We start from the raw sequence: 25,584 nt of genomic DNA, 5'->3' as shown, positions 1-25,584 counted from the left end.
GGGGGAGGGAGTGAAAGTTCTGGGAGCGCTAAAAAATGTAAGGAATACGAGAACATTATCACAGAAAGCAAAAATGGGTATGTGTGAAGGAATAATTGTTCCAACAATGCTATATTCTTGTGAGGCATGGGCTATTGATAGAGTTGTGCGGAGGAGGGTAGATGTATTGGAACTGAGATTTTTGAGGACAATATGTGGTGTGAGGTGGTTTGATCGAGTGAGTAATGAAAGTGTACGAGAGATGTGTGGTAGTAAATAGAGTGTGTCTGAGAAAGCAGAGGAGGGTGTTTTGAAATGGTTTAGTCACATGGAGAGAATTAGTGAGTAAAGATTGATAAAGAATATATATGTGTCAGAGGTAGAGGGAATGAAGAGAAGTGAGAGAACGATTGGAGGTGGAAGGATGGATTGAAAAAGATTTTGAGCGATCGGGGCCTGAATATGCAGGAGGGTGAAAGGCGTGCAAGGAAAAGAGTGAATTGGAACGATGTGGTATACCGGGGTCGACTTGCCATCAATGGATTGAACCAGTCATGTGAAGCGTCTGGAATAAACCATGGAAAGTTTTGTGGGGCCGGGATGTGGAATGGGAGCTCTCATTTCGGTGCATTATACATGACAGCTAGAGACTGAGTGTGAAAGAATGTGGCCTTTGAGTCACATAATCTACTCTGAAACCTCTGGGTCACTTACAAATGATCTTACCTGGAATGGCTCATGTGTGGTCCCTTCTCAAACCTGTGTCTGGCGAACCTTGCCACTATGTAAGATGGCCACTGATTATAAACAGAAATGTGATGAAATAGCCGTAACTTTTACCAGGAGGAGCAGATTTGCCTCAGATGTATAACATGGCTGTGAGCATGAGTTGTTCACCCTACATGACTGGCTGATATGAGTAATGAATATAGCTTTGAGTTACACAATGACTTTATAATGAAAATCTTCGATAATCAAATAATGATTCAACCACAGTTTGACAAAGATAAAGGGATTTAAATGTTGTATTCTCATTTGTGTTTCTAGTTCCGCCTGAAAATCTACAACGTGCATATAATGAGAGTTCTGAAATATCACTACAACCAAACTCACTCCTCCGCTTCTCTCATATTTCAGATCATTTTTCTTTCCCTAAATGGACATATCTATCAAGTCCGTGATGAACTGCGAGATAGCTTCCCCACTGCATAGGAGGGAGAGAGAGAGAGAGAGAGAGAGAGAGAGAGAGAGAGAGAGAGAGAGAGAGAGAGAGAGAGAGAGAGAGAGAGAGAGAGAGAGAGAAGAGAGAAGTCTGAATTTATCTATGATGAGATGGTAGACTTATATGCAGTAATTCTCATGTAGAATTTGGTTACATGTTGGATCCCCGGGTAGTGCGGATACATGGAACATTTGGGTTTGTGTAATTTGTTATCATATGTACGAGTAGCAGTGACTTGGAGCTGATAAACGTGATATGAAACGTGAATGGAAGCGGGACGAAGGAACATAACGGTAATTGCACATGCAAGTTTAAGACATACAGCAGGAGAATAGTAATCGTAAAAGCATTTCATAAATCAAGGATTAGAAACGAAACGATCTGAGAATATGAGACATTTAATGTAGACCTTTCCTTTAAAGAAAATGGAAACTGTTATCGGCGCAACATAATCGAGAGGTTATAGATACGAAATGCAAAATATCATTGGCGGTACATTGTGCTTCATGTACCCGACAATGTCAGTAAAATATAATGTGCATTTCATTTGATTCCACAAGCTGAATGTTCATGTACTTTCTTTTCTCTTGAACCATTGTCGTTACAAGCCCATACATGGCTAAACCGCTGTGTTTTGGCTTTTACGTCAATGGTAAACGAAAAGATTATATATACTCATTCAAGCTGATTTTTTTCCAGGATTTGGTAAGAAGGAATTCTTACTCTGAAACTGACATCTTGTATCTTAATGCGTAGTTTGACCATTAGATTCCTTATGAGACAGGACCATTATAACACGCAGTAAAGTTACTTTGTTCACCTTTTCCTAAACTTGAAAATATATCTACTGCATCACGTTCCTTGAAAAGGAAAAAGAAAATATATCATGGGTAGGAATCATGTCGTTCCAATATCTGATATGTTTATGTCTCAAGCATTAAAGAAATAATTTATGCATAACATTTTTGTTGTTATCTAAAAAAGTCTTTGATATCATTTGTATAGCATGGATGCGTCATGGAAAACGGTATTGACAAGCTGCATCACTCCTGTTCTTGGCAAGTGTCCTTACACACCCAAGGGTTACTACAGGAACAGGATTTTCAATGAAACTCTCACACAGAGACTGTAAAAGAATGAATGTAAAAGAATGTAAAAGAATATAAAAGAAATTTGACTATTATCTAAGATATCTTGGGTCTGGCAAGGTATTAATATGAGTAATCTTCTACGTAGTCTTGAAATGCTTGTCTTCACATGACCTCTATGCCACATGATCTGTCAAGTTATAGAAACTTCAGGTGAGGCAGATATGAATTGAAACTAGTAGTACAAAGCTAATATTCATCTAACTAAAGCTTTTCTTAAAATGTTGAAAAGCCCTCATTCATTAGGAAACTAATCTCGAAACAAGAAAAATTAGTGAGCTTATGATAAGTTCCAGAGATGAGAAATATGATATCATGAAAAAAATTATCTCTATGTACAAACATAGAGGCCTAACAGGCTACACTTACCATTATATAACTGCACACTCATACGTCTGATGCTATGGAAATAAGGTCCAAAGCTCTAAAGGATTTCACAAAGAAATATCACTGTTGTACTGCTAGGCAGAGTTTTTTCTTTCTAAACTTTGAGATTATATCCATAATGATAATGTCAATGAGTACGTAAGACATACTTGGCAGCAGCGGTGGATCAATTACACAGCAATGTTCACATGACAGTCCAGTACCTGTATTACCTTTATCTGTATTACTATCCCTGGGGATATGGGAGAGAGAATACTTTCCACGTATTCCCTGCGTGTCGTAGAAGGCGACTAAAAGGGGAGGGAGCAGGGGGCTGGAAATCCTCCGCTCTCGATTTTACTTTTCCAAAAAAAGGAACATAGAAGGGGGCCCAGAGAGGATGTTCCCTCAAAGGCTCAGCCCTCTGTTCTTAACTCTACCTCGCTAATGCAGATGGCGAATAGTATAATATATATATATATATATATATATATATATATATATATATATATATATATATATATATATATATATATATATATTTTTTTTTTTTTTTTTTTAAACTTTGTCGCTGTCTCCCGCGTTTGCGAGGTAGCGCAAGGAAACAGACGAAAGAAATGGCCCAACCCCCCCCCCCCTTCACATGTATATACATACGTCCACACACGCAAATATACATACCTACACAGCTTTCCATGGTTTACCCCAGACGCTTCACATGCCTTGATTCAATCCACTGACAGCACGTCAGCCCCGGTATACCACATCGCTCCAATTCACTCTATTCCTTGCCCTCCTTTCACCCTCCTGCATGTTCAGGCCCCGATCACACAAAATCTTTTTCACTCCATCTTTCCACCTCCAATTTAGTCTCCCTCTTCTCCTTGTTCCCTCCACCTCCGACACATATATCCTCTTGGTCAATCTTTCCTCACTCATCCTCTCCATGTGCCCAAACCACTTCAAAACACCCTCTTCTGCTCTCTCAACCACGCTCTTTTTATTTCCACACATCTCTCTTACCCTTACGTTACTCACTCGATCAAACCACCTCACACCACACATTGTTCCTCAAACATCTCATTTCCAGCACATCCATCCTCCTGCGCACAACTCTATCCATAGCCCACGCCTCGCAACCATACAACATTGTTGGAACCACTATTCCTTCAAACATACCCATTTTTGCTTTCCGAGATAATGTTCTCGACTTCCACACATTCTTCAAGGCCCCCAGAATTTTCGCCCCCTCCCCCACCCTATGATCCACTTCCGCTTCCATATATATGTATATATATATGTATATATATATATATATATATATATATATATATATATATATATATATATATATATATATATATATATATATATATATATATATATATATATGTGTATATATATGTATGTGTGTGTGTGTGTGTGTATGTGTGTGTATGTGTATATATATATGTATATTATCCCTGGGGATAGGGGTGAAAGAATACTTCCCACGCATTCCTCGCGTGTCGTAGAAAGCGACTAGAGGGGACGGGAGCGGGGGGCCAGAAATCCTCCCCTTCTTTGTATTATTTTTAACTTTCTAAAATGGGAAAAAGAAGAAGGAGTCACGCGGGGAGTGCTCATCCTCCTCGAAGGCTCAGATTGGGGTGCCTAAATGTGTGTGGATGTAACCAAGATGTGAAAAAAGGAGAGATAGGTAGTATGTTTGAGGAAAGGAACCTGGATGTTTTGGCTCTGACTGAAACGAAGCTCAAGGGTAAAGGGGAAGAGTGGTTTGAGAATGTCTTGGGAGTAAAGTCAGTGGTTAGTGAGAGGACAAGAGCAAGGGAAGGAGTAGCAGTACTCCTGAAACAGGAGTTGTGGAAGTATGTGATAGAATGTAAGAAAGTAAATTCTCGATTAATATGGGTAATACTGAAAGTTGATGGGGAGATATGGGTGATTATTGGTGCATATGCAAATGGGCATGAGAAAAAAGATCATGAGAGGCAAGTGTTTTGGGAGCAGCTGAATGAGTGTGTTAGTGGTTTTGATGCAGGAGACCGGGTTTTAGTGTTGGGTGATTTGAATGCAAAGGTGAGTAATGTGGCAGTTGAGGGAATAATTGGTATACATGGGGTGTTCAGTGTTGTAAATGGAAATGGTGAAGAGCTTGTGGATTTATGTGCTGAAAAAGGACTGATGATTGGGAATACCTGGTTTAAAAAGCGAGATATACATAAGTATACTTATGTAAGTAGGAGAGATGGCCAGAGAGCGTTATTGGATTACGTGTTAATTGACAGGCGCGCGAAAGAGAGACTTTTGGATGTTAATGTGCTGAGAGGTGCAACTGGAGGGATGTCTGATCATTATCTTGTGGAGGCTAAGGTGAAGATTTGTATGGGTTTCCAGAAAAGAAGAGTGAATGTTGGGGTGAAGAGGGTGGTGAGAGTAAGTGAGCTTGGGAAGGAGACTTGTGTGAGGAGGTACCAGGAGAGACTGAGTACAGAATGGAAAAAGGTGAGAACAATGGAAGTAAGGGGAGTGGGGGAGGAATGGGATGTATTTAGGGAATCAGTGATGGATTGCGCAAAAGATGCTTGTGGCATGAGAAGAGTGGGAGGTGGGTTGATTAGAAAGGGTAGTGAGTGGTGGGATGAAGAAGTAAGAGTATTAGTGAAAGAGAAGAGAGAGGCATTTGGACGATTTTTGCAGGGAAAAAAGGAAATTGAGTGGGAGACGTATAAAAGAAAGAGACAGGAGGTCAAGAGGAAGGTGCAATACGTGAAAAAAAGGGCAAATGAGAGTTGGGGTGAGAGAGTATCATTAAATTTTAGGGAGAATAAAAAGATGTTCTGGAAGGAGGTAAATAAAGTGCGTAAGACCAGGAAGCAAATGGGAACTTCAGTGAAGGGCGCAAATGGGGAGGTGATAACAAGTAGTGGTGATGTGAGAAGGAGATGGAGTGAGTATTTTGAAGGTTTGTTGAATGTGTTTGATGATAGAGTGGCAGATATAGGGTGTTTTGGTCGAGGTGGTGTGCAATATGCGAGGGTTAGGGAAATTGATTTGGTAAACAGAGAAGAGGTAGTAAAAGCTTTGCGGAAGATGAAAGCCGGCAAGGCAGCAGGTTTGGATGGTATTGCAGTGGAATTTATTAAAAAAGGGGGTGACTGTATTGTTGACTGGTTGGTAAGGTTATTTAATGTATGTATGACTCATGGTGAGGTGCCTGAGGATTGGCGGAATGCGTGCATAGTGCCATTTTGTACAAAGGCAAAGGGGAAAAGAGTGAGTGCTCAAATTACAGAGGCATAAGTTTGTTGAGTATTCCTGGCAAATTATATGGGAGGGTATTGATTGAGAGGGTGAAGGCATGTACAGAGCATCAGATTGGGGAAGAGCAGTGTGGTTTCAGAAGTGGTTGAGGAAGTGTGGATCAGGTGTTTGCTTTGAAGAATGTTTGTGAGAAATACTTAGAAAAGCAAATGGATTTGTATGTAGCATTTATGGATCTGGAGAAGGCATATGATAGAGTTGATAGAGATGCTCCGTGGAAGGTATTAAGAATATATGGTGTGGGAGGCAAGTTGTTAGAAGCAGTGAAAAGTTTTTATCGAGGATGTAAGGCATGTGTACGTGTAGGAAGAGAGGAAAGTGATTGGTTCTCAGTGAATGTAGGTTTGCGGCAGGGGTGTGTGATGTCTCCATGGTTGTTTAATTTGTTTATGGATGGGGTTGTTAGGGAGGTGAATGCAAGAGTTTTGGAAAGAGGGGCAAGTATGAAGTCTGTTGGGGATGAGAGAGCTTGGGAAGTGAGTCAGTTGTTGTTCGCTGATAATACAGCGCTGGTGTCTGATTCATGTGAGAAACTGCAGAAGCTGGTGACTGAGTTTGGTAAAGTGTTTGACAGAAGAAAGTTAAGAGTAAATGTGAATAAGAGCAAGGTTATTGGGTACAGTAGGGTTGAGGGTCAAGTCAATTGGGAGGTGAGTTTCAATGGAGAAAAACTGTAGGAAGTGAAGTGTTTTAGATATCTGGGAGTGGATCTGGCAGCGGATGGAACCATGGAAGCGGAAGTGGATCATAGGGTGGGGGAGGGGGCGAAAATTCTGGGAGCCTTGAAGAATGTGTGGAAGTCGAGAACATTATCTCGGAAAGCAAAAATGGGTATGTTTGAAGGAATAGTGGTTCCAACAATGTTGTATGGTTGCGAGGCGTGGACTATGGATAGAGTTGTGCGCAGGAGGATGGATGTGCTGGAAATGATATGTTTGAGGACAATGTGTGGTGTGAGGTGGTTTGATCGAGTAAGTAACGTAAGGGTAAGAGAGATGTGTGGAAGTAAAAAGAGCGTGGTTGAGAGAGCAGAAGAGGGTATTTTGAAATGGTTTGGTCACATGGAGAGAATGAGTGAGGAAAGATTGACCAAGAGGATATATGTGTCGGAGGTGTAGGGAACGAGGAGAAGAGGGAGACCAAATTGGAGGCGGAAAGATGGAGTGAAAAAGATTTTGTGTGATCGGGGCCTGAACATGCAGGAGGGTGAAAGGAGGGCAAGGAATAGAGTGAATTGGAGCGATGTGGTATACCGGGGTTGACGTGCTGTCAGTGGATTGAATCAAGGCATGTGAAGCGTCTGGGGTAAACCATGGAAAGCTGTGTAGGTATGTATATTTGCGTCTGTGGACGTATGTATATACATGTGTATGGTGGTGGGTTGGGCCATTTCTTTCGTCTGTTTCCTTGCGCTACCTCGCAAACGCGGGAGACAGCGATAAAAAAATATATATATATATATACATATGTATATATATATATATATATATATATATATATATATATATATATATATATATATATATATATATATATATATATATATATATATATATATATATATATATATATATATATATATATATATATATATATATATATATATATATATATATATATATATATATATATATATATATATATATATATATATATATATATATATATATATATATATATATATATATATATATATGTTCTTAATACCTTCCACAGAGCATCTCTATCAACTCTATCATATGCCTTCTACAGATCCATGAATGCTACATACAAGTCCATTTGCTTTTCTAAGTATTTCTCACATACATTCTTCAAAGCAAACACCTGATCCACACATCCTCTACCACTTCTGAAACCACACTGCTCTTCCCCAATCTGATGCTCTGTACATGCCTTCACCCTCTCAATCAATACCCTCCCATATAATTTACCAAGAATACTTAACAAACTTATACCTCTGTAATTTGAGCACTCACTCTTATCCCCTTTGACTTTGTACAATGGCACTATGCACGCATTCCGCCAATTCTCAGGCACCTCACCATGAGTCATACATACATTGAATAACCTTACCAACCAGTCAATGATACAGTCACCCCCTTTTTTAATAAATTCCACTGCAATATCATCCAAACCTGCTGCCTTGCCGGCTTTCATCTTCCGCAAAGCTTTTACTACCTCTTCTCTGTTTACCAAATCATTTTCCCTAACCCTCTCACTTTCCACACCACCTCGACCAAAACACCCTATATCTGCCACTCTATCATGAAACACATTCGACAAACCTTCAAAATACTCACTCCATCTCTTTCTCACATCACCACTACTTGTTATCACCTCCCCATTTGCGCCCTTCACTGAAGTTCCCATTTGCTTCCTTGTCTTACGCACTTTATTTACCTCCTTCCAGAACATCTTTTTATTCTCCCTAAAATTTAATGATACTCTCTCACCCCAACTCTCATTTGCCTTCTTTTTCACCTCTTGCACCTTTCTCTTGACCTCCTGTTTCTTTCTTTTATACATCTCCCACTCAATTGCATTTTTTCCCTGCAAAAATCGTCCACATTCCTCTCTCTTCTCTTTCACTAATAATCTTACTTCTTCATCCCACCACTCAATACCCTTTCTAATCAACCCACCTCCCACTCTTCTCATGCCACAACCATCTTTTGCGCAATCCATCACTGATTCCCTAAATACATCCCATTCCTCCCCCACTCTCCTTACTTCCATTGTTTCACCTTTTTCGATTCTGTACTCGGTCTCTCCTGGTACTTCTTCACACAAGTCTCCTTCCCAAGCTCACTTACTCTCACCACCCTCTTCACCCCAACATTCACTCTTCTTTTCTGAAAACCCATACAAATCTTCACCTTAGCCTCCACAAGATAATGATCAGACCTCCCTCCAGTTGCACCTCTCAGCACATTAACATCCAAAAGTCTCTCTTTCGCGCAAGTTGTTAGAAGCAGTGAAAAGTTTTTATCGAGGATGTAAGGCATGTGTACGTGTAGGAAGAGAGGAAAGTGATTGGTTCTCAGTGAATGTAGGTTTGCGGCAGGGGTGTGTGATGTCTCCATGGTTGTTTAATTTGTTTATGCATGGGGTTGTTAGGGAGGTGAATGCAAGAGTTTTGGAAAGAGGGGCAAGTATGAAGTCTGTTGGAGATGAGAGAGCTTGAGAAGTGAGTCAGTTGTTGTTTGCTGATGATACAGCGCTGGTGGCTGATCCATGTGAGAAACTGCAGAAGCTGGTGACTGAGTTTGGTAAAGTGTGTGAAAGAAGAAAGTTAAGAGTAAATATGAATAATAGCAAGGTAATTAAGTACAGTAGGGTTGAGGGTCAAGTCAATCGGGAGGTAAGTTTGAATGGAGAAAAACTGGAGGAAATAAAGTGTTTTAGATATCTGGGAGTGGATCTGGCAGCGGATGGAACCATGGAAGTGGAAGTATATCATAGGGTGGGGGAGGGGGCGAAAATCCTGGGAGCCTTGAAGAAAGTGTGGAAGTCGAGAACATTATCTCGGAAAGCAGAAATGTGTATGTTTGAAAGAATAGTGGTTCCAACAATGTTGTATGGTTGCGAGGCGTGGGCTATGGATATAGTTGTGCGCAGGAGGATGGATGTGCTGGAAATGAGATGTTTGAGGACAATGTGTGGTATGAGGTCGTTTGATCGAGTAAGTAACGTAAGGGTAAGAGAGATGTGTGGAGATAAAAAGAGTGTGGTTGAGAGAGCAGAAGAGGGTGTTTTGAAATGGTTTGGGCACATGGAGAGAATGAGTGAGGAAAGATTGACCAAGAGGATGGACGAGATGTGGAAGACCGAATTGGAGGTGGAAAGATGGAGTGAAAAAGATTTTGTGTGATCGGGGCCTGAACATGCAGGAGGGTGAAAGGAGGGCAAGGAATAGAGTGAATTGGATCGATGTGGTGTACTGGGGTTGACGTGCTGTCAGTGTATTGTATCAGGGCATGTGAAGCGTCTGGGGTAAACCATGGAAAGCTGTGTAGGTATGTATATTTGCGTGTGTGGACGTATGTATATGCATGTGTATGGGGGTGGGTTGGGCCATTTCTTTTGTCTGTTTCCTTGCGCTACCTCGCAAACGCGGGTGACAGCGACAAAGCAAAAAAAAAAAAAAAAAAAAGATATATATATATATATATATATATATATATATATATATATATATATATATATATATATATATATATATATATATATATTTTTTTTTTTATATACATATATACATATTTTTTTTTTTTTTTTTTCAAACTATTCGCCATTTCCCGCGTTAGCGAGGTAGCGTTAAGAACAGAGGACGGGGCCATTGAGGGAACATCCTCACCTGGCCCCTCTCTCTGTTCCTTCTTTTAGAAATAAAAAAAAAAAAAAACGAGAGTGGAGGATTTCCAGCCACCCGCTCCCTCCCCTTTTAGTCGCCTTCTACGACACGCAGGGAATACGTGGGAAGTATTCTTTCTCCCCTATCCCCAGGGATATACATATATATATATACATATATATATATATATATATATATATATATATATATATATATATGTATATATATATATATATATATATATATATATATATATATATATATATATATATATATATATATATATATATATATATATATATATATATATATATATGTATATATATATATATATATATATATATATATATATATATATATATATATATATATATATATATATATATATATATATATATATATATATATATATATATATATATATATACATATATATATATATATATATATATATATATATATATATATATATATATATATATATATATATATATATATATATATATATATATATATATATATATATATCTATATCTATATATATATATATATATATATATATATATATATATATATATATATATATATATATATATATATATATATATATATACATATATATGCAAGAGGTGAAAAAAAGGGCAAATGAGAATTGGGGTGAGAGACTATCAGTAAATTTTAGGGAGAATAAAAAGATGTTCTGGAAGGAGGTAAATAGGGTGCGTAAGACAAGGGAGCAAATGGGAACTTCAGTGAAGGGCGTAAATGGGGAGGTGATAACAAGTAGTGGTGATGTGAGAAGGAGATGGAATGAGTATTTTGAAGGTTTGTTGAATGTGTCTGATGACAGAGTGGCAGATATAGGGTGTTTGGGTCGAGGTGGTGTGCGAAGTGAGAGGGTTAGGGAAAATGATTTGGTAAACAGAGAGGAGGTAGTAAAAGCTTTGCGGAAGATGAAAGCCGGCAAGGCAGCAGGTTTGGATGGTATTGCAGTGGAATTTATTAAAAAAGGGGGTGACTGTATTGTTGACTGGTTGGTAAGGTTATTTAATGTATGTATGACTCATGGTGAGGTGCCTGAGGATTGGCGGAATGCGTGCATAGTGCCATTGTACAAAGGCAAAGGGGATAAGAGTGAGTGCTCAAATTACAGAGGTATAAGTTTGTTGAATATTCCTGGTAAACTATATGGGAGAGTATTGATTGAGAGGGTGAAGGCATGTACAGAGCATCAGATTGGGGAAGAGCAGTGTGGTTTCAGAAGTGGTAGAGGATGTGTGGATCAGGTGTTTTCTTTGAAGAATGTATGCGAGAAATACTTAGAAAAGCAAATGGATTTGTATGTAGCATTTATGGATCTGGAGAAGGCATATGATAGAGTTGATAGAGATGCTCTGTGGAAGGTATTAAGAATATATGGTGTGGGAGGCAAGTTGTTAGAAGCAGTGAAAAGTTTTTATCGAGGATGTAAGGCATGTGTACGTGTAGGAAGAGAGGAAAGTGATTGGTTCTCAGTGAATGTAGGTTTGCGGCAGGGGTGTGTGATGTCTCCATGGTTGTTTAATTTGTTTATGGATGGGGTTGTTAGGGAGGTGAATGCAAGAGTCTTGGAAAGAGGGGCAAGTATGAAGTCTGTTGGGGATGAGAGAGCTTGGGAAGTGAGTCAGTTGTTGTTCGCTGATGATACAGCGCTGGTGGCGGATTCATGTGAGAAACTGCAGAAGCTGGTGACGGAGTTTGGTAAAGTGTGTGGAAGAAGAAAGTTAAGAGTAAATGTGAATAAGAGCAAGGTTATTAGGTACAGTAGGGTTGAGGGTCAAGTCAATTGGGAGGTGAGTTTGAATGGAGAAAAACTGGAGGAAGTGAAGTGTTTTAGATATCTGGGAGTGGATCTGTCAGCGGATGGAACCATGGAAGCGGAAGTGGATCATAGGGTGGGGGAGGGGGCGAAAATTTTGGGAGCCTTGAAAAATGTGTGGAAGTCGAGAACATTATCCCGGAAAGCAAAAATGGGTATGTTTGAAGGAATAGTAGTTCCAACAATGTTGTATGGTTGCGAGGCGTGGGCTGTGGATAGAGTTGTGCGCAGGAGGATGGATGTGCTGGAAATGAGATGTTTGAGGACAATGTGTGGTGTGAGGTGGTTTGATCGAGTGAGTAACGTAAGGGTAAGAGAGATGTGTGGAAATAAAAAGAGCGTGGTTGAGAGAGCAGAAGAGGGTGTTTTGAAATGGTTTGGGCACATGGAGAGAATGAGTGAGGAAAGATTGACCAAGAGGATATATGTGTCGGAGGTGGAGGGAACGAGGAGAAGAGGGAGACCAAATTGGAGGTGGAAAGATGGAGTGAAAAGGATTTTGTGTGATCGGGGCCTGAACATGCAGGAGGGTGAAAGGAGGGCAAGGAATAGAGTGAATTGGAGCGATGTGGTATACAGGGGTTGACGTGCTGTCGGTGGATTGAATCAAGGCATGTGAAGCGTCCGGGGTAAACCATGGAAAGCTGTGTAGGTATGTATATTTGCGTGTGTGGACGTGTGTATGTACATGTGTATGGGGGGGGTTGGGCCATTTCTTTCGTCTGTTTCCTTGCGCTACCTCGCAAACGCGGGAGACAGCGACAAAGTATAAAAAAAAAAAAAAAAAAAAAAAAAATTATATATATATATATATATATATATATATATATATATATATATATATATATATATATATATATATATATATATATATATATATATATATATATATATATATATATTCCTATGAGTCCACGGGTAAAATGAAAAACGAAAAGTTCCCAAGTGCACTTTCGTGTAATTATCACATCATCAGGGGAGACACGAGAGAAATATAACAGTCAGTTGATATATATCGAAGAGACGAAGCTAAGACGCCATTTGGTAAACATGTGATTGTATGTTTTGGACAATCACATGTTTACCAAATGGATTCTTAGCTTCGTCTCTTCGATGTATATCAACTGACTGTTATATTTCTCTCTTGTGTCTCCCCTGATGATGGGATAATTACACGAAAGTGCACTTGGGAACTTTTCGTGTTTCATTTCCCCGTGGACTCATAAGAATATCTTGATCACGCGCAAAATTGTGATCCTTTCCAACATATACATATCTTTTTTTTGTCGCTGTCTCCCGCGTTTGCGAGGTAGCGCAAGGAAACAGACGAAAAAAATGGCCCAACCCACCCCCATACACATGTATATACATACGTCCACACACGCAAATATACATACCTACACAGCTTTCCATGGTTCACCCTAGACGCTTCACATATATATATATACAAATATATATATATATTTATATATATATATATATATATATGTATATATATATATATATATATATATATATATATATATATATATATATATATATATATATATATACATATATATATATATATATATATATATAATAGACTGCATTGCAAGATATCAAAATACACTGATGATACATACCTGAGAAATAGGTCTAACGAATAAACTTGAATGTCTACATTTTCAAACTGACACAGACAAAATTGATGAATGTGGTTCATAAGTGACAATTGAATTTCAAAATCGATAAGTGCGAAGTTTATCATAACGGCAGTAAGACTGAAAAGGCAAGCCATGAATTTAGTTTAACTGCAAAAGGCAAATGAGGAAAAAGTGTTTCATCGAATAATCTCTGGTGACCCAAAGCTATGTCAGCAGTGCACAGAGGCAGTGAAATGAGCGAACAAACTTCTTGGATTCAGGTGTAGGGCCTTCAGATTTATGTCCATGGAAATTATTCGTTCTGTTTACATATCATTGGTTCGTCTCAATCCTGATTAATTGTTCAGTTTTGGTCACCCGCCAAAAAAAAGACACAGAGAATGGAGAGAGTGCAATGTGGAACTAAAATGATGATTCCCGGAGAGAGTGCAATGTGGAACTAAAATGATGATTCCCGGAGAGAGTGCAATGTGGAACTAAAATGATGATTCCCGGACTGAGTAACAAATCTAGTGAGAGCTTATTAAACGACTTGACTCTATTTGTCTTAGAAAAGAGAAGGTTAAAAGGTAATCTAATACGAGGATTCAAAACTGTCTAAGGTTTTGATGATCTTGATCTATCTAGTTACTTTAGACTTTATTCGTCTAATTTTACTTGTAATAATGGATATAGACTTATCGGCAAAGATTTTACCTCGAATGAGGCGAAGTACTCTCACTTCAACAGGATTGTTAACATAGGGATAGAGTACAGCATCGAGCTACAAAGATTATTCCCTCACTGAGAAACAAATCCTTCGAGAACAGATTAAACGACTTGATTCCAATTAGCTTAGAAAAGAGAAGAGTAAGAGGGGATCTAATACAAGTATTCAAAATTATTAAAGGCTTTGATGATCTTCATCTATCAAATTATTTAAGATTTGATTCGTCTGATTTTATACGTAGCAATGGATACAAATTTGCGGGAAAACGTTTTACCTGAAGTGAGTCGATGCACTTTCTTCAACATGAACGATTTGACAGTTAAAGGGATTGAAAGCAGTAATACAGATACATTTGAGAATGAACTTGAAAAAAACTACGCTTCAAGCCCACGACTTGAAACTGTTTGCACCTCCATAGTCACAATGATAATCTACAGGTAATTTTCTTTGAATTATTTGTGTCTTCTACATTTTACCACAATAATCTGTGAGTTTCTGATATTTTCCACTATCGCGAACAGCCTCAAAAGGGCACAGTTGTATGATGCTGTTTGAATTCCTTCGTATTCCTTTGTATCTCTCTTGCATTTTCTGCTTTACAGACACAGAGACATTTAAGAAACAAAAAGCAGCTTAAATGTTGTAATGCAATTATACGCTTTCATATGATCGGCATGAGTGGCGAGTGTGTGGAAACAGAATGAGAAAGGTTGCTAAATCATCAAGGAATATTTTCTCAACTGATTAACATAAAAACATTTCCTGAATGAAGGAAAACTGTAATTTTCTAATTCATGATTACGAAAAAATGTTATTATTCAGTGTCTGATTTTCTATAGCGTGTCACTTCCTCTTAGACCTTCCATGAAGATGGATTAAAACGATTAACAAGATTAGTATTATTTTTAAACTGTAAAACAAGATAGTTGATAAAATAGTGTCCAATATCAGTAGCAAACGAGATATGCATGTGATACTGAACAGCTGATTAGCATCACAGATGAAAATCATCAACACTGAGGCATGGCTACACGTCCTCTGCAGGTCGTACTTTGTACTGAAGCATAGCTCTACGTTCTCGACAACCAAACATTGTGTAAAAGTGACAGAAGAGAAAACATATCTCTTTGTTGAGCATGAACTGCCCACAACCAGTGGACTGCTATGTGAATGCGGAAAATACACAGAATATATGAAAACTCTTTGATGTTAACATATGAGGCTGCTTTCACTTTCACGACAGATCTGCCTTTTTGTTTAGTTTTGTATAAAGCTTTTTCCGGACTCGGCAGAGTGTTCATGCTCTGCATATTAGGAAAAATCCGAGTTCTTCTTTCTGGGATGTGTGTAGCTCTTCCATAGAGCCTCAGCCAGAAGACGGCTAAGTTTCAAGTCATTCTCAGTAGTGCCGGGAAGAGCAAGTGAAATCGATATCCACATGTGACAACCACAAAGTGTGATATCTTAGTTACACAGATAAAATTTATATCCATTAATTGGCAGAGACGAGGGAGCAGCCCAAGTTACAGGCCAGAGACACATCTACTTACCTAATGGTCAACTGTTTGTTAAATTCTTTCAAAACGTTTACACCGGTTCTATATGTCCAAAACTGAGAGATAATTTTTTTTACATGCAGAAGATTACAGTCACGGAAAAAAGTTCACAAGTCCGGGCTTCGATTGAAAGAGGAGAGAATTATGATGCGGAAGAAAAGGCAAAGTATTTACGAATTTTGGGGAAGTGAAAACCTGCATTCCAAAGTTTGCCAGGTCATAGTTGCTGGGAAAGACATGAGAAAGTAGAGTTCTAAAGCTTCGACTTATAGCGAAAGAAGCAGGTGTCAATACGGCCACATAGTAATCATGTGACGCAGCAGCTTACCGAGTATTCCGCGGTCTAGTTAGTGGTATGGGTAGGCAAGCAGCCACTCTCGGGAGCAAAAACCAAAGTAATAACTGTAGAAGAGGGAAAGAGAACCAAAACTGCGAGTAGGGCATGAGGTTTAAGTTTGTAAGTTAGCCTGGTACAGTTTATAAGTCGGAACGCTTTTAACTCAACTCTTTCAAGTAAGGATACAGAGCTAGAACAACCCCAGATGTGCGAGTAGTACTCCATGCAAGGACGGATCAATCTTTTATATAAACGGAACAACTTTTCAGAAAAGAAGTTTCGAGATCTAAACAGGACACCCAGTTTCTTCGAGGCAGACATAGCTATTCCTGTAATGTGAGGTTTCCAAGAAAGAGTGAATGTTGCAGTAATACCAAGTATGTTCATTGAATCGAAACTTAGAATTACAGACCCATCAAAGGAGAGACGAGAGCTGTGAGGAGTTTCCGACAGAGAGATGGGTAGAAACTGGGTCTAGGAGGCATTGAACTTAACAAGATTTTGCCTACCAACTGAAACATTCTGTCCAAGTCTGAGTTTGATTAGGAAGGTGTGTCAAGACGAGATGCAGTTCGAGTGAGAGAAGAGGGAGTAGAACTGAAGGATGTGGATGAATGTAGTGTTAACTCGTCGGCGTGTGAGTGCAGTAGATTATTTGTGGAGGAGAGGAAATCGCTGGAAAAATGGAGAAAAATATACTGGACAGGATAAAACCATGAGACACAGCAGTTGATGGAGAAAAAGGAGGAGACTGATCCATCAGCAGCCACAGAGATAGGTCGATCTGAGAGTGAGCTAGATATGAAGGAGCAAAGCGAAGGAGGGAAGTCAAAAGTGGGGAGCTTAGAGATGAGTCCCGTTGCCAAACCCTGTCAAAATGTTTGGATATGTCAAAGGCAACTAGATGTGATTCCCCAAAATCTTTTAGTGGTGATGACCAGACATTAGTAAGATAGGACAGAATAACACCAGTTGATCTCGCCACAGAGAAGCCATACTGGTAATCAGAGAGAGAGAGAGAGAGAGAGAGAGAGAGAGAGAGAGAGAGAGAGAGAGAGAGAGAGAGAGAGAGAGAGAGAGAGAGAGAGAGAGAGAGAAGTGTTTAAGATATTGGATTGGAGTTAAGGAGGTATTCAAGGACTTTGGAAATAGATGTCAAAGCAAAAGGACGATAGTCAGAGGGGTCAGAACGGTCATCCTTCTTAGAGATGGGATGTATCAATGCCTACTTCCAAGGAAAAGCAAAAACTTTTCATTTAAGCACACTGTTGAAAAGATAAGGTCATCATGAATAAAAGAAGCAGGGGAATAAAAAGAAAATTCTAAATCAATTCATAGATTCCAGTAGCATAGTATCAGCAGCAGACACAGACAATGGTCATAAAAACGATTGCTGCTGCTGCTTCTTCTGCTCGCCCCACAAGATCTCACTGCTAAGGTATGATAACATTCCATATGCCACCAATCTTATGAAAAAACAAAAATGAATTTTATATGTTCCTTACAGTAAAATCTTATGTAATACTAAGAGCACCAGCTTCAGAAAATGGAAATAAACGAATAATAAAAATGTATGGGAAATCAATCCAAGTAACACAAGAAACAGACACTGATAGAGTTTTGGGATTACGTGATGATGATGTAACTAGTAGAGTGATATCAGTAAGCTACATCAACCATAACGTCAAATATTTTCGCTGGCATAGTTAGTTCATATTTTACCGTGAGAAGGTTTTCACACAGATGCGTGATCCTTGTGATTTCTTGAAAGTTTAAGTTATTCAGTATCAGAACGTATTCTGCGCCTTCATACCTAGCTTCCTTTCTGGCCGATCTATTTCTGTGGTTGTTGATGGATCAGACTTGGACAGGATATTTCAGGGGTGTAGACAAAATCTTGTTAAGTTTAATGCCTCCAGGATCCAGTTTCTACCCATCTCTCTATCCTCACTACTCTAGTCTCTTCTTTGACCGTTCTGTAATTCCATTTACTCTTTCTTAGAAACCCCGCATTATAGGAATAGCTAAGTCTGCCTCGAAAAAATTGGGTGTCCTGTTGAGATGTCGAAACTTCTCTTCTGAACAGCTGCTCCGTTTATACAAAGGATTGATTCGTCCTTGTATGGAACACTGCGTTCACATTTGGAATGGTTCTAGTTCTGTATCTTTACCTGACAGAGTTGAGTCGAAAGAGGTCCGACTTATAAACTGTCTCAGGCTAACTCTCAAACTTTTACCTCTTGCCCCACGCCGCAATGTTGGTTCACGTTCCCTCTTCTATAGGTATTACTTTGATTTTTGCTCCCGAGAGCTGACTGCTTGTGTTCCTCCACCACTAGCTAGACCACACAATACTCGGTAAGCTGCTGCGTCACGTGATTATTGTGTGGCCATCAGCAACTCAAGGGTGGGCCGTTATGATACCTGTTTCTTTCGCTATACGTCGAAGCTTTGGAACTCTCTACCTTCTCATGTCTTTCCCAGTAACTATGTCGTCGCACACTTCAAAAGACAGGCTTTTCATTTTCTCAAATATTCATAGATACTTTGCCTTGTCTTTCCTTTTCCATTTCATGGTTCTCTCTATATTTCAATTAAGGCTCGGCCTTGATGTGGACTTTTGTCCGTGACCGGTACCTTTAACAGAAAAGAAAAAAGTTATGAGAAATTTTTCATTATATCTTCAAAAGAATTTGTTAATGGTTTAAGGGAAAATATTGCTGCCTATTTTTCTCCTGTGTTTCATACCAGGCGACGAAGAGGTGCGGAATCGAGGTTCTGGAAATTCTCAATGATTAATAACATGTGAGTGTTTTCCTTTGTATCTTAATGAAGGGAATATCAAGGGCGGTATTACCGTCCTGACTGAGGAAAGTTACAGTGGTGCCCATAACCATCCTACACCGATCATGTCAGGATTGCTGGTCTTACCTTCTGTCTCATGGAAACGGGACTGCCGAGCTAGTCCTTCCCTCTTCTCCTAAAAAGCACAGTACACCTAGTCAAACCTCACTTACTTTCTTCACATAGGTTTCCTTACCATCTCCTGTCTGCACAATCGTCTGTAGATATAATCATGATAAAGTCAACAAACCTATGGCCTGTAGTCCTAGGCATCATGGGTTGCAAAAAAACTCCGGGTTTCTTCCTGACTCTGCCGCTAGTGAGAAGGAGAGCTCTAACAGGAGTTTAAGCCCATCTCACGACTTTGCCCTCTGTGATAGACCTGCCACTTTTTTCTTTTCACCATATCAAAAATCGTGGTCTTTCTCGTAACCTCCTTTCCACTGAACACCAACTGTCTAGTGACTCTGAGACCCAGATGTCTAATGATGTACTCACTAGCCTCGTTTTCATATCCAACTATTATCTCCACTTACGGCTTCCGGTTCACAAGTGGTGCTTGTGCTTATTCCAACATCAACACACTTTTTGCAAGCTTCGATGACCATGAGTCACCAAACTCTAATGTTATGTGGCTCAAGTTCAGTCTCCCAATTATCACACTTATTCGTTTGTTTCACATAGTGCTCTTCTAATTTTACAAATTTCATATCTTTCTTTGACCATCTTTATCTTAACTCCTGCCATGAGACTGGTAACCTCTCACCCGCAAGCAGAGATCCTATACTTAAGGGATTTCAATGCTCACCATAAGTTGAATTCCCCTCAGCGATGGTATAGGCATTGAAAACCTCACGTTCTTCATTCTCAATGATCTAGAGCAAATCATCCCCCACCCTAACCATATTCCTGAACGCTGCGAACACTCTCATAATATTCTGAATCTGTTTTTCACCTCAATTCCTTGAATCTGGTCCCCAATTGGTTCATATGATCACACACTCATAAATGTATCCATTCTAAAGGCACCTCCTCCTCCTCCCCTTTAGCAGCCCCTTGAAAACTGACTGGAATAACTTAAGAAACTCATTTTCTTATTTTGAGCAAATTTTTGTCTCCCATGTGGTAATGCTTCTGTCTTCATCAGTACATAGTAGAGTTTATTACTATGCAACCGTTCCTGTTCTGAGGCTATTCAGGCAAGGGAACAGGCATATCGGATTTAGAAAGCTCTCCTTCCTCTGACTCTCATTCAGCTTTTTGTCACTGCCCCGTAATCACTGCAAATACGTTACTCCTGAGGCAAAGAGTTCTTTATTCAAAGGAAATGCGATAACCTATCTTCGTTATCCACTCTTGCATTGCTAACAACTTCTTTCGCTCTACCTTTCCTTCACTTTTCCACTATAGCTGTGTCTCCGGTAGACAAAGCAACCCTCGTTAGTTCTTGTTTCTTTTCTAACTTCACTTAGGATGACTCTAACATTCCTTCAACCCCTGATGCTCCTTTTGCTAATCCTGTTCCTTTCCCGTATTCTCCTTTCAAGGAGTCCGAAAAGCGCTCTTCTGCATGGACACAAGCAAGGATTATGGTCCTCATAGCATCCATCCCCATTTACAGAAGATTGCTCCTCTAAAGTTTCACCTGTGCTTCCTAGTCTGTTTCGTTTCTGTTTCAAAACCAGGACTTTTCCTTCTTGGTAGCATGCTTTGGTATATTCCATCCCTAAGAAGGATGACCGTTCTAACCCCTCTTACTATCTTCTTGTTGCTTTGACATCAACCATATCTAAAGTCTTTGAATCCCTCCACAACAGCCATATCCTCAGACATCTTGAATCTCAGTCTTCTCTCTGATCATTAGAATGGTTTCTGCAAGGCAAGATCCATGGGTGATATTCTTTCCTGACTTACTAGGGTATGGTAACCATCCATGAAAGATTTTGAGGAATGCTCTGTGATTACCTTTGACAGGGTGTGTCATCAGGGTCTCATCTCTAAGCTCCGTTCATATTTCTTCCAACCTGGATTTGTTCTGTCATATGTAGCTTCCTCTCTAGCCGATTTCTTTCCGTTTTGTTAATGGCTAAGATCCTCCCACTTTCTCCATCAAGATTCTGCCTTGTCTCAATACACTTTTTTTTCTCCTCTTTGTCAACGATTCACTTTCTTCCACAAATATCCAAATGCACTCGTACACTGGTGATTCAACATTTCATCTCTTTATCCTTCACTTCTGCTCCTTCTTCCCTACCTTCGACCTAAATCTCGTCTCCACACAGCTTCCTCAATAAATTCATACTTGGACAAGACATCTCAGTGGGGTAGACGAAATCCGGTTAAGTTTAATGCCTCCAAGACCCAGTTTCTACTCATCACTATCGAAAATTCCTCACAACTTAGCTTTCGACCCATTGAACACATTCAGTATTTCTGTAACATCCACTCTTTCTTGGAAACGCCACATTACGGGAATAACTAAGTCTTCCTCATAAGAACTGGGGAGTTCTGTTTAGATGTCGAAATTTCATTTCTTCTGAACAGTTGCTCCGATTGTACAGAAGTCCCTGATTGGAGTATTGCTTTCACATTTAGGGTCGAGAGTGGTGCGACGTATAGACTCTCGCCGGCTAACTCCAAAACTTGACACTCTTGCCCACGCCGCAATGCTGGCTCACTTTTCCTCTTCTATAGGTATATCTTTTGTTTTTTCTCCCAAGAGCTGGCTGCTTGTGTGTCCTACCACTAGCTAAACCAAGCAATGCTCGGCAAGATGCTGCGTCAATGATTACTTAGTGGCAGTGGGCAACTCAGGCGTGGGCCGTTTTGATGACTGTTTCCTCAGGTACACCTCGAGTCTTTGGAACTCTCTACCCTCTCTTGTCTACCCTGATAACTATGACCTGGCACATCTTAAAAACCCTGTTTTTCACTTTCTTTAAAATTCGTAAATACTTTCCCGTGTCTTCTTTTCACCTTTCAGTGATCTTTTTAAATTTCATTTAAGGACCGGCCTCAGTGCAGATCTTTGATTGTAACTGGAGCCTCCGAAAAGAAAAAATGAAAAAAAGTATCGTTTTCACTGAAGATATGTATGTAGTAGCGTATATTTTTTTTTTTTTCATTTTTCCCATACGTCTGTGGATTTACTTTTAATCCAGTAAAGTATTTAGAATTCTATCTATCTCTTATGTGGACATTACATATACACTGTCTTTATACCACAAGATGTATGTTAAGAGATTAACTGAGTCAGTTCAAAAATTCATTTCAAATTTCTTCAACACATTTTCATATTATTTTCGAAGTATATGTCTTTATGAGACACATTATCACCGGTGTATGATTATCTGGGTAATTCACATGCTATTTATTATAGAAACCTGTTTGCTCGTGTTCAGAATCCGAAATTACTCGCGGCAGTGTAGACTTGCCGATTGTGTTTTCTAGAAAATTCCAACAACCGACAGACACTCATGAATATAAACCATATCAACCAAAGAAAAACTGACGTACTCAAGAGACTAATAAAGATGTGAAGAAATTTCTGACGACATTTTTGATTTTGGGAGAAAATATTTGCTAAACACTTCACAACATAGAGAGTGTGTATACGTTGACGTTACAATTCTTATAAAAATGCGTACAATTTTCTATTATCACACAACATCCATGGGATGTACTGGGTGGTAACTGTGGTCATTTTCAGAGGCATATTATTCAGTGTATCTGACTGTCAGCCTTACGGACGTCAGCGTCTTGCTCACTTCTCCTGACAGTAAGATAAACTGAAAGGTAATCTTGATCAGCCATTTCAGTTCACAGATGGTATATTGTCTAAGTGAGTCTAATGCAGAGATCCGTTTGTAATGGCTTCTCGCCAAATTCAATTAAAAAGTTGACTAAGTACTTTCAACAACTGTTATTAAATCTTTTTAGCCACCTATTTGTCAACTCCCTTACTTGGGGGGCAATGGTGTGCTTTTTCATGCGTGGCGGGGTGGCGAAGAAATGAATGAAGTCATCAAGTAAGGATGTGTACAAGAGCATATATGTATGAGACTGTGGATGTATATGTATGTATACGTTGAAATATGTAGGTACGTATATGTGCGTGTGTGGGAGTTTATGTATGTACATGTGTATGTGAGTGGGTTGGGCCATTCTTTCGTCTGTTTCCTTGCGCTACCTCGCTAACGTGGGAGAAAAAGACTGAGAATGATATATGATATGAATATAGGAAAAGACAACAAAGGCCACATTCCTTCACACATAGTCTCTAGCTATCATGTAATGCACCGAAACCACAGCTCCCTTTCCGCATCCAGGCCCTACAAAACTTTCCATGGTTTACCCCAGACGCTTCACATGCCCTGGTTCAATCCATCGACAGCACGTCGACCCCGGTATACCACAACTTTTCAATTCACTTTATCCCTGCACGCCTTTCACCCTCCTGTATGTTCAGAAACCAATCGCTCAAAATCTTTTTCGATCCATCCTTCCACCTCCAATTTGGTCTTCCACTTCTCCTCGTTCCCTCCACCTCTGACACATATATCCTCTCTGTCAATCTTTCCTCACTCATTCTCTACAGGCAACCAAAACATTTCAATACACCCTCTCATGCTCTGTCAACCACACTCCTTTTATTACCACACATCTCTCTTACCACTTCATTACTTACCCGATCAAACCACCTCACACCACATATTGTCCTCAAACATCTCATTTCCAGCATATCCACCCTCCTTCGCACAACCCTATCTATCGCCCCTGCCTCACAACCATATAACATTGATGGAAAACCAATTCCTTCAAACAAACCCATTTTGCTCTCCGAGATAAAGTTCTCGCCTTCCACACATTCTTCAATGTTCCCATAACCTTTGTCCCTTCCCCCACCCTGTGACTCACGCTTCCATGGTTCCATCCGCTGCCAAATCCACTCCCAGCTATCAAAAATACTTCACTTCCTCTAGTTTTTCTCCATTCAAACTTACCTCCCAATTGACTTGTCCCTTACCTTACAGAACCTAATAACCTTGCTATTATTCACATTTACTCTCAGCTTTCTTCTTTCACACACTTTAGCAAACTCAGTTACCAGTTTCTGCAGTTTCTCACCCGAATCAGCCACCAGCGCTGTATCATCAGAGAACAACAGTTGACTAACTTCCCAATCCATCTCATCCACAGCAGAACGCATACTTGTCCCTCTCTCCAAAACTCTTGCATTCACCTCCCTAACAACCCCATCCATAAACAAATCAAATAACCATGGAGACATCACGTACCCCTGCCGCAAACCGATATTCACTGAGAACCAATCACTTTCCTCTCTTCCTACTAGTGCACATGCCATAGATCCTCGATAAAGGTTTTTCATTCCTCCTAGAAACTTGCCTCTCACGCCATATACTCTTAATACCTTCCACAGAGCATCCTTATCAACTCTATCATATGCCTTCTCCAGATCCATACATGCTACCTACAAATCCATTTGCTTTCCTAAGTATTTCTCACACACATTTTTCAAAGCAAACACCTAATCCACACATCCTCTACTACTTTTGAAACCACACTGCTCTTCCCCAGTCTGATGCTCTGTACATGCCTTCACCCTCTCAATCAATATCATTCCATATCATTTCCCAGGAATACCCAATAAACTTATACCTCTGTAATTTGAGCACTCACCTTATTCCCCTTTACCTCTGTACAATAGCACTATGCATGCATTCCTTCAATCCTCAGTTCAGTTCACCATGAGCCGTACGTACACTGAATATCTTCACCAACCAATCAACAACAACGTCACCCCCTTTTTTAATGAATTCCACTGCAATACCATCCAAATCCGTCGCCTTGCTGGCTTTCATCTTCCGCAAAGCTTTCACTACCTCTTCTCTGTTTACCAAATCATTCACCCTGACACTCTCACTTCGCACACCACTTCGACCAAAACACCCAGTATCTGCCACTCAATCGTCTAACACATTCAACAAACCTTCAAACTACTAACTCTATCTCCTCACATCACCACTACTTGTTATCACCTTCCCCATCAGCCCCCTTCAACGATGGTCCCATTTGTTCTCTTGTCTTACGCACATTATTGACCTCCTTCCAAAACATCATTTCATTCTCCCTGAAATTTAATAATACTCTCTCACCCCAACTCTCATTTGCCTTCTATTTCACCTCTTGCACCTTTCTCTTGAACTCCTGCCCCTTTCTTTTA

The sequence above is a fragment of the Panulirus ornatus genome, chromosome 20 (genome assembly GCF_036320965.1).
Source record: "Panulirus ornatus isolate Po-2019 chromosome 20, ASM3632096v1, whole genome shotgun sequence".
In the NCBI taxonomy this organism is placed as follows: Eukaryota; Metazoa; Arthropoda; class Malacostraca; order Decapoda; family Palinuridae; genus Panulirus; species Panulirus ornatus.
Note: the sequence above shows the minus strand (reverse complement) of the source record.